This window comes from Panthera leo, chromosome D3 (assembly GCF_018350215.1).
Source record: "Panthera leo isolate Ple1 chromosome D3, P.leo_Ple1_pat1.1, whole genome shotgun sequence".
NCBI classification, from domain to species: domain Eukaryota; kingdom Metazoa; phylum Chordata; class Mammalia; order Carnivora; family Felidae; genus Panthera; species Panthera leo.
This window is the reverse complement of record NC_056690.1, coordinates 75,459,330-75,468,421: the sequence shown is the minus strand read 5'-3', so window position 1 is coordinate 75,468,421 and position 9,092 is coordinate 75,459,330. Positions and strand designations below refer to the sequence as shown.

The following is a 9,092-nucleotide window of genomic DNA, read 5'->3' as shown; positions in this document are numbered from 1 at the left end:
ACCGTGGTGTTAAGACTTTGCTATTTCTGCCCTGTGAAGGACTCCTTCAATGGGTGATATTTGCCCTGGAACGCTCTCAGAGGTTGATATAGTCTTCCTCAGATTCAGCCTAAACTCACTAATAAAAAAATGACATGGGAAAAATAGAATAAGGTCAGATAAGGAGAGGCCTCAAAGGCCCTTATGGGCTCTTGGGACTTTATTCCAAAGGAAATGAAAAGGTACTGAAGGTTTTTGATGGATACGTAGAGTGGTGTTTTTCCTAACAACATTACATTTGTGTTTATTGCTGGAAAACAAATTTCCAAGGAAATTAGTGGCTTCAAACAATGCACATTTATTGTCTCACAGTTTCCATGGGAAAGGTGTTCAGGCACAGCTTAACTGGGTCTTCTGCTTGTGATCACACGAGGCTACAGTTGAGAGGTCAGCCACACTGCAATCTCATCTGGAAGCCCCGCTTGGGAAGAATTTAAATCTGATTCATGTCCTTGTGGATAAATGACTAAGGACACTCAGGTCCTACAGGCCACCTACAGCTCCTTGCCACCTGAGCCTTACCAAAGGCCTTGCACTGCATGGCAGCTCACTTCTTCAAAGTCAGCAAAAAGGATCTCTCTTGTGTGTGTGCAAGAAAGTTGGAGTTACATAGCTATAGATATGGATAGATATAGATAAATCTGTAGATAGTAACCCAATGAAGGGAGTGACAGTCCTTCACTGTTGCCATAGTCTCCTGATTAGAAGCAAGTCACAGATTTCACGTGTGCTCAGGGAGAGAGGATTGTACAGAGTGTGGCTCACTGGGCAGTTACTGTACGATGTGTTGGCCACAAAAATCAGCTGGCAGCAATGCATCATGGACACTGAGTGGGAAAGACAGACAGCTGCAAAGACAAATAAAAAGTTGTCATCACTGTTGTTTTAACCAAAAATGTACAGTTGTTACCAGAAATGAACCGTAAATGGAAACCATGGGGTAAGGGTCAAAAATTTCCACATGCCATGTTTTAAAGGCATGGGCTTTAAAAACAAAAACAAGGGGCGCCTGGGTGGCGCAGTCGGTTAAGCGTCCGACTTCAGCCAGGTCACGATCTCGCGGTCCGTGAGTTCGAGCCCCGCGTCAGGCTCTGGGCTGATGGCTCGGAGCCTGGAGCCTGTTTCCGATTCTGCGTCTCCCTCTCTCTGACCCTCCCCCGTTCATGCTCTGTCTCTCTCTGTCCCAAAAATAAATAAAAAAAAAAAAAAAAAAAAACGTTGAAAAAAAAAATAAATAAAAACAAAAACAAAAACTTAAGTATAACTCTGTCTTCAGAGCTTAGTAGCAATTACCCCATAACACACCAATACTTCCTGAACTTCCTAAGTTCCAAGTTAGTTCTTCAAAAGGCAAGGAAATTTGTTCCTCCACTTTATAAATTTTTGCCCAGTGGTCTAACAGTGGCTTCATTATTGTTGTCATTTCCAGGTTGTTTCGTGTGTGCTATCATTTTTTCTTCTCTAGATTATAAATCTGTGGTTTGGTGTTCCCCGTAGGGCCTAATACTTTGCTAATTCTGTCCTTTCCTTAGTGGACCCATTTGCCTACAAGTCATGTCATGGTTGGGGGCTTCATGTTACTACTGGGGGTCCTCCCACTTTATCATGTTGCAGCAGAATAATTTAGTAAGTGTTCTTTTTTTAAAAAAGTTTTATTTATTTATTTTTGAGGGAGTGCAGGAAGGGCAGAGAGAGGGAGACAGAGAATCTAAAGGAGGCTCTGCACTGTCAGCACAGAGCCCCATGCAGGGCTCTAACTCACGAACCATGAGATCATGACCTGATCTGAAGTCATATGCTTAACTGACTGAGCCACCCCGGTGCCCCAAGTAAGTGAGGAAGCGTTCTTTGCATGGTTTTGCGTGATCCTCTTTTACAGCTCCCCTTCGCACTTTCTTACATGACACAAAAGTCAATTGGTGAGACTTCTCTTTTTCTCCTATCTCATGACTTCTAAATCAATTGCTTCTAAGTAACAGGATGTCTTTTTCTAGAAATATCTCCATTTGCTCCATACTTACACCTTCTAGGAAGGAGTGAAGGTGTTAAGGTTGGGGGTGCTTGAATCAATTTCTTCTAAGTAACAGGATGTCTTTTTCTAGAAATATCTCCATTTGCTCCATACTTACACCTTCTAGGAAGGAGTGAAGGTGTTAAGGTTGGGGGTGCTTGAGCTCCTCACAAAGAAGGGCTTGGGGACCCCTCACGAACCCAGCAGGATCAGCAAGGGGAAATCAGGATAGTAAAGAAGGAGGTGATGACTGGCTTGTAGCTTTGTCACGTCCTGCAGCAACAAGGGCTGTAGTCTGTTCTACTAACTTCTCTCTTCTTTTCCCTGTCAGGATGAGAGGACCACAAGAGCCCCGGAAGAGTTGTTCCCCAAACCTGTGGGAAAAAGAGGATCCATGGCAGACACCAAGATGCACTGCATCGGGCCCCTGTGCTGACAGCTCAGAGCCCGGAGCCTGTTTCAGATTCTGTGTCTCCCTCTCTCTGACCACCCCCCCCCCCATTCATGCTCTGTCTCTCTCTGTCTCAAAAATAAATAAACATTAAAAAAAAAAAAAAGAGTTAAGAGACAGATATCAACTAACGCAATGTATGTACCTTTTCTTGATATTGATTCAAGTGAGCCATAAATTAAGAGAAAATGGGGAATTTTAACATTGAGTGGATATTTGATAATATTAAGGAAGCACTGTTAACATTTAAGTGTGATAATGGTATTTTGGTTATGATTTTTATTTATTTTTTAAAAAATGTTTATTTTTGAGAGAGAGAGAGAGCACACATGAGAGCGAGGGAGGGGCAGAAAGAGAGGGAGACAGAGGATCCAAAGCGGGCTCTGCACTGACAGCAGACAGCATGATGCGGAGCTTGAACTCACAAACTGTGAGACCATGACCTGAGGTGAAATCGGATGCTTAACCTACTGAGACACCTAGATGCCCCGCTTGTGATTTTTTAAAGGAATCCTTATCTTCTAGAGAGGTAGGCTAACATAATACAGATGAAATTATATGATACCTGGCATTTGCTCCACAATAATCTGGGTGGAGGGGGCAGTGGCTATGAGCACTTGAACTTAATTTCTATTTTCATAAAATAGTAATTTCTTTTGCGTGTCTTAAATAGCTTAAATATAATTTGCCATGGTGGAAAGCGTCATTTATTCAACATCCAGTGGCACTGGGCACTGTGCTGAGCTGGCCATGCAGATAGCACAAAGACTGGGTTCTGTGGTCAGATTGCTCACAGTCTGGCAGGGAGACAGCTTACATCCACCATGAGTGCCATGCAATGTGAGAAGTGCTATGCTTTGGTACTTTCTACCAGTTGGATCTGATCCTCCTACCTTCTTCTGATTCTAGTATGCTGAATTCTGGTGGGAAATATTGTGTAAATAGCCACTTCCTTACGTTTTATTTTCATTGACTGTCTTCAGTGCGTGGCCCTCAGAGGTACTGAGAGTATGCACATATTGCCACTCAAGCATGGACTGATTGATGAGGATGTGTATGTTTGGTGTATGTGTTTGCTCAAGGGCATAACTGAGAAAGGCCTTTGAATACAGCAAAAGTCTTTATTGGGGGACATTTCTTCCTGACTTGTACATTCTAGCCAGACAATATCTACTATACTACCACAAGCCAAAAAAAGAACTCTCTTTATGAGTGACTAAGTGAACACATAGTTATGTGTAGCCATGTGTAGTTTTGTAGTTTCAGAGTTAATTCTAACCTCCAACTCACTATTTAAAACAATTAAAATATGGATTTTTATTCAGAGGCTTAAGTGATAGAAATATTTGTCTGTCTGGCCTTCTTAATAGCAACTCTGTGCAGTTTAATGACTTCTGAACCTCAGATATAAATTTCAGAATAAAAAAAACTATTTTACATTTCTGGGAAATACCCATAACTGACTCTCAGAATGGCTAGCAACTTTCTTCAGTGTGTTCCAGGAGGAGATTTATGACAGTGATAGGTCACTTTGTGACTTCCTAGAAAACTCACTTCTGCAAACACTGCCTAGTGTCCAAAACTAAGGAATATAGTGTTGGTGGGACAAACGTCTCGGGACTTAACAGCATTACTGAAAGAAGCATTTGATATCCAAGGGGAAATCATACTCCTTTGACTGAAAGACACTGCGCCACCTAGGGACAGCCATGGGAAATGGTATTCAATTTTCAGATTCAATAGGCTGCAAACTAGAGTTTGGAAATGATGAAGAACGTCCTTTCTATTTAACATTTATATTACATACATTACATATTTTTCCCTCAAGACTTTAGGAATAAAACAAAACTTACCTAAAATCATTTTTTAAATAAATTTCCCAGTTGATTAAAGAATTAAGCTGATATAAAATATTACAAGTTTTCTGTTTTTTCAGGAATTAGTTACCAATAAACTATTACGCAGATGTTATTCTTATGCAGAATTTTTGGGTTGTAACTTTGATAAGTTAATGGGGGAATTTCATATGGTTTATGGAATTCAATAAATCTGTATCCTTGGGCTTTTGCAAATACAAATTCAGTTATTTAAAGAGGTATATTATATCTCAGAGGAATTTACGAGGACTTCTTTTGTAGAATACAAGTTATTTCTTCATTATATTCTTGCTATTGCTTTTCAAAAAAAATCAGAAAGTGGCATTTCCCCACCTTTTTACAAGAGGACTACATTTAAAGAACAACTGACATCAGAGATCGTATGGTTATTGCATAGTGCCTTGCCAACAAACACTCAAATACACATGAAACTGGAAAACTGTGTCTTTCTTTTCTATCATGAGAATACTTTTAAGTGATTAGGATCAAATTGGCTCAAAAAGGTGGATGGTGGATCAAATAAATCTAGAAGTTAAACTATAAAACTCTTAATAAAAACATAAGGGAAAGTCTTTATGGAAGGGAGAAGGGAAGAAGTAAAAACCCAGGGAGAAATGTCACACTGGTGCACCTAGGCAGATGGGTCCAGAGGCAGCTTCAAACAAAGGTCCCAATCCCTGAGGTAGTCACATGAAACAGAAAGGGCTAGACTTCAAGAGGGTATGTAGAAAGAGACAGGGCTCCTAGACGTCTACACTCCAAAGCCCCACTCCCACTCTAAACCCAGATATGTGGTACAATTTCTAAATCAGGCAGAGGAGGAGATGAGGTTGTTTTTGTTCTAGTTGGACACAGCAGGAGGGTGAGGATTCAGAGTCAAAATGAACTTGAGTTATATAACACAAAAGAACATTTCTTTTACTCCTGCATTTTGTGGACTAAGTCACACTCATACGCATTTTGCTTCCTAGCCATTCATTTATTCGACCAATACTTATTTTGTATCTACCACGTGAAAAGGGCTATGGGAGAGAGAAAGTCATGGATGACATATCTCCATCATATCTATTAAAAAATTGTTTTAATGCTTATTTATTTTTGAGAGAGAGAGAGAGAGAGAGAGAGAGACAGACTGTGATTGGAGGAGGCACAGATAGAGAGGGAGACACAGAATCCAAAGCAGGCTCCAGGCTCTGAGCTGTCAGCACAGAGCCTGAGGTGGGGCTCAAACTCACAAACTGAGATCATGGCCTGAAGCCAAAGTTGGATGCTTAACCGACTGAGTCACCCAGGCGCCCCCTATCACATCTATTTTTAAATTTAGCAAAGTGAGCCCATGGCAGCTACAAGTCATGATAGAAAGCCTTCCTCCAGTGATAGACTGAGACTGAAAAAAAAATGGGTGAGTCTAAAGCAAACTATATTCTTGATGAGTTGAGAGAAAAGCTGGGAGTCATTTCTGTGAATGAAGATGTTTATGCATTTCCTTCTTAGGTTTATCTACGTCTGAGTATTAGAACATATCCCTTTATAAAGCATCCTCTGCTCATTCCAGCTGGAAATGTTCTCTTCCTTTTCTCAACCACTATGGTATGTTATCTACAGTTCTACTATAGCACTTACCACATTTTACCTTGTTTATTTTTAGTTTTTGTAGAAGTGCCTTATCTCCCTTTTGATGTCCCTGGAAGAAAGGTGTTTCAAAGCATTATCACAGTACCTTGTGCATACCAAATGCATAGTAAATGGTACACGACAAGTAGCATCAAATAATGTTTCTCAAAATATGGACTCCTTGCCTCAGTTACCCTGGATGCCTGTTGAAATTCAGATTCCTGGGCCACGCACCAGCACTACTGAGTCAGAATCTCTGGGTGTGAAACTGGAAACTCACATTTTAATGGGCTCGCTACCATTTGAGAACCATGGATTTCCAGATGTAACAATTACAGCAAGATGTGAGATGGCAAATAATAGGTTTCATCCTGACTCTGGTAGTGGGTGCTACTGAATGGAATTCTGAGGCTGAGGCTGGATAGACCCCGGGAAACGGTGTCATCTAATAGTGATGCCCCCACCAAGTAAGGGATGGGGTGGGAGGAGCTTACGTGCAGCATATTTGGCGTTTCTGAATATGTTAACCTCAGGAATGGAGAAAGCATATCATCCTTTTAAGAATAATCACAATTTGGGGCGCCTGGGTGGCTCAGTCGGTTAAGCGGCCGACTTCAGCTCAGGTCATGATCTCGCCGTCCGTGAGTTCAGGCCCCGTGTCAGGCTCTGTGCTGACAGCTCAGAGCCTGGAACTTGCTTTGGATTCTGCGTCTTCCTCTCTCTCTGCCCCTCCCCCACTCACGCTCTGTCTGTCTCTGAAAAATGAATAAACCTTAAAAAAATTTTTTTTAAAAGAATAATCACAAGTTGGGGCACCTGTCGGGGTGCCCAACAGTCAGTTGTGTCCAACTCTTGATTTTGGCTCAGGTCATGATCTCACAGTGCATGAGTTCAAGCCCCACGTAGGGTTCTGTGCTAACATCAGAGGCTGCTTAGGATTCTGTCTCTCCCTCTCTGCCCCTCCCCCACTCATGTTCTTTTCCTTTTTCTCTCAAATGAATGAACTTTTAGAAAAAAGAATAATCACAAGTCACCCTTGCAGAGGTTTAATGGTAATAAGTTTTTTCTAAAATTTTCATGGACATTCCAGAAAATGGGGTTTTCAGGGTAGTACATACAAATTTAGAAAAAAAGAAACATTTTGGGGGGAAATTTCTTCTACCAAGAGCTTTTTTTTTCTCAATGATATTAACCATTACCTAAATTTCACAGGAGACCAGTTAACTGTGAATATTATTCTTGTTTTTAGGGCAGGGCAGAAACTTTGGCCTTTTTTGTAGCATTGTTGTGTAGCACTTTTTTTTTCTCCCAGCTGTGCTTTCTTTCTTATTGTGTATACTGTTTATAATTATTGAAGGGATTTAGAAAATACAGAGAAAAAAAATCACTCAGTAGAGCATCATCTTGCAATAACATCTGATGAAAGTTTCTATGTACACATATAGTCTGTTTCTATATAATGTTGGGTGTAATGTTTGAGGGCTAAGCAGCCTCACAACTGTATAACTGAACGAGTTACACACTTCTCTGAATGTTAGCCTTGTCATCAGTAGAACAGAGACAATTGTGTTCCTGGATTCAATTTCCACCCAAACCCATGACTCTCAAGTCTACAACTTTAGCCCACTTGTTTTCCTTTAGTTCCAGACGCAAGCTTCCTACCATCTACTATGCCTCTTACCTAGATGTCACACAGGCATCTTAACCCAGTACAAAAAGCCACAAGATTGAAATATTTGCGCTATCCTAGACTACTTCCTCTGTCATCTCACTAAATTGGTCCAATTGGTCACGAAATCCTATGATTTTTGTCTGCTAATTGTTCCTCAAATATATCAAGTCTTCTTCATTTCCACTTAGGGTGCTCCCACAACTCACTTCCTGGGTTACCATAGTAACCTCCTAAATTGTCTCACTGCCTTCCATCCTCCTCACTGCTACCTCGGGATTTTTTCTAAAGACACTTTTTTTGGGTAATAATAATAATAAAAAAAAATTGCCCTCCAGTGATTACTTCATTGCATTCATGTTAAAATACAAATTCCTTAGCTAGGCATGATCAGACCTCCACTTTGCTCTTCAGTTTCATCATCCAGCTAAATTCAAAAGCAAATCATTTGTCACCTACTCCGACATTTAAAAGAACACGCTGATGTTAGCCTACCTTAACTTAAATGCTGATTTGATTTTCTATGAGGCGTGTGAACTAGGGGAAATTAGTCTACCCATAAAATAATAGAACCTACTTCACAGGTTGTTGGGAGGATTAAATGAGCTAAAATACACAAAGAGCACGTATCTTGTCTAGCGAGTAATTTGTCAGCTATTAGCTATTGTTATCAGCCCCCCTAAAACACAAATCTGCACTGCTGGTTCTTCTGCCGGTAATACACCGTCACCTCTCACCACCTGGCTATCTTCCATCAAGATTCAGTTCAGGGACCACAACTTCTAGCAAGTTTACCCCGTCCCATCCTCTTGTCCCATTTGTCCCAACGTTTCCTTTGCAAACTTGTTATTGTTAACTATTGCTGGTGTCTATCACAAGACTGTGTTTCTAGAAGGATGGATGGTGCTTTCATTTTTTTAGGCGCAGCTTAAAGACAGGTGCATGACAGTTTGTGGATGACTGCACAGAGAGCACCCTTGTGTCACGAGAGCCGTAAATCAATGTACCTAAAGCCTATTTTGTCTAGTGTGGCGTTTTGCCCGGAATATGAGACAAAGTATTTCCTCAAGCACTTCTGGGGAAGGGAGGCTTAAAACCTTAGCCACTGAACCTACTTTTCTTACCCCGAGAAACTCGGCAGAAGCCTGGTTCTCGGAACCGCGGAGGGATGACGCTAACTTAAAACGCACTGCCCAGCTCAGGTTGTGACTGCTGCTCCTCCGCGCCTGCGCGGCTCCCGACAGCCTGGGTCTGGCTCCTCAGCCGAGGGTGGGGCCAGGGGTCGCGTTTTGGGATTGGGCGCTGGGAGCCAAAACGGACGGCGCGGAAATGACGCCTACGTGCGCAAGCGCCGGCGGCCCTGCCGCGCGGTGGCTGCTGGGTGCCGCTCGCCTTTCCTTCCCTAGCCTCTCCCCTCCCCCTTTCCCGTCC

General features: G+C 41.8%; 1 long non-coding RNA gene across 1 annotated transcript; it reads right to left on the bottom strand.

The window, feature by feature from the left end:
• Nucleotides 1-321: 321 nt before the first annotated feature.
• On the bottom strand, nt 322-8,971 carry LOC122203436. The gene is made up of 3 exons (XR_006195179.1): nt 8,786-8,971; nt 2,061-2,424; nt 322-887 (listed from the first exon to the last, which is right to left on the bottom strand). It is a non-coding gene; the product is annotated as an uncharacterized LOC122203436 (long non-coding RNA).
• Between the last annotated feature and the right edge of the window lie 121 nt (nt 8,972-9,092).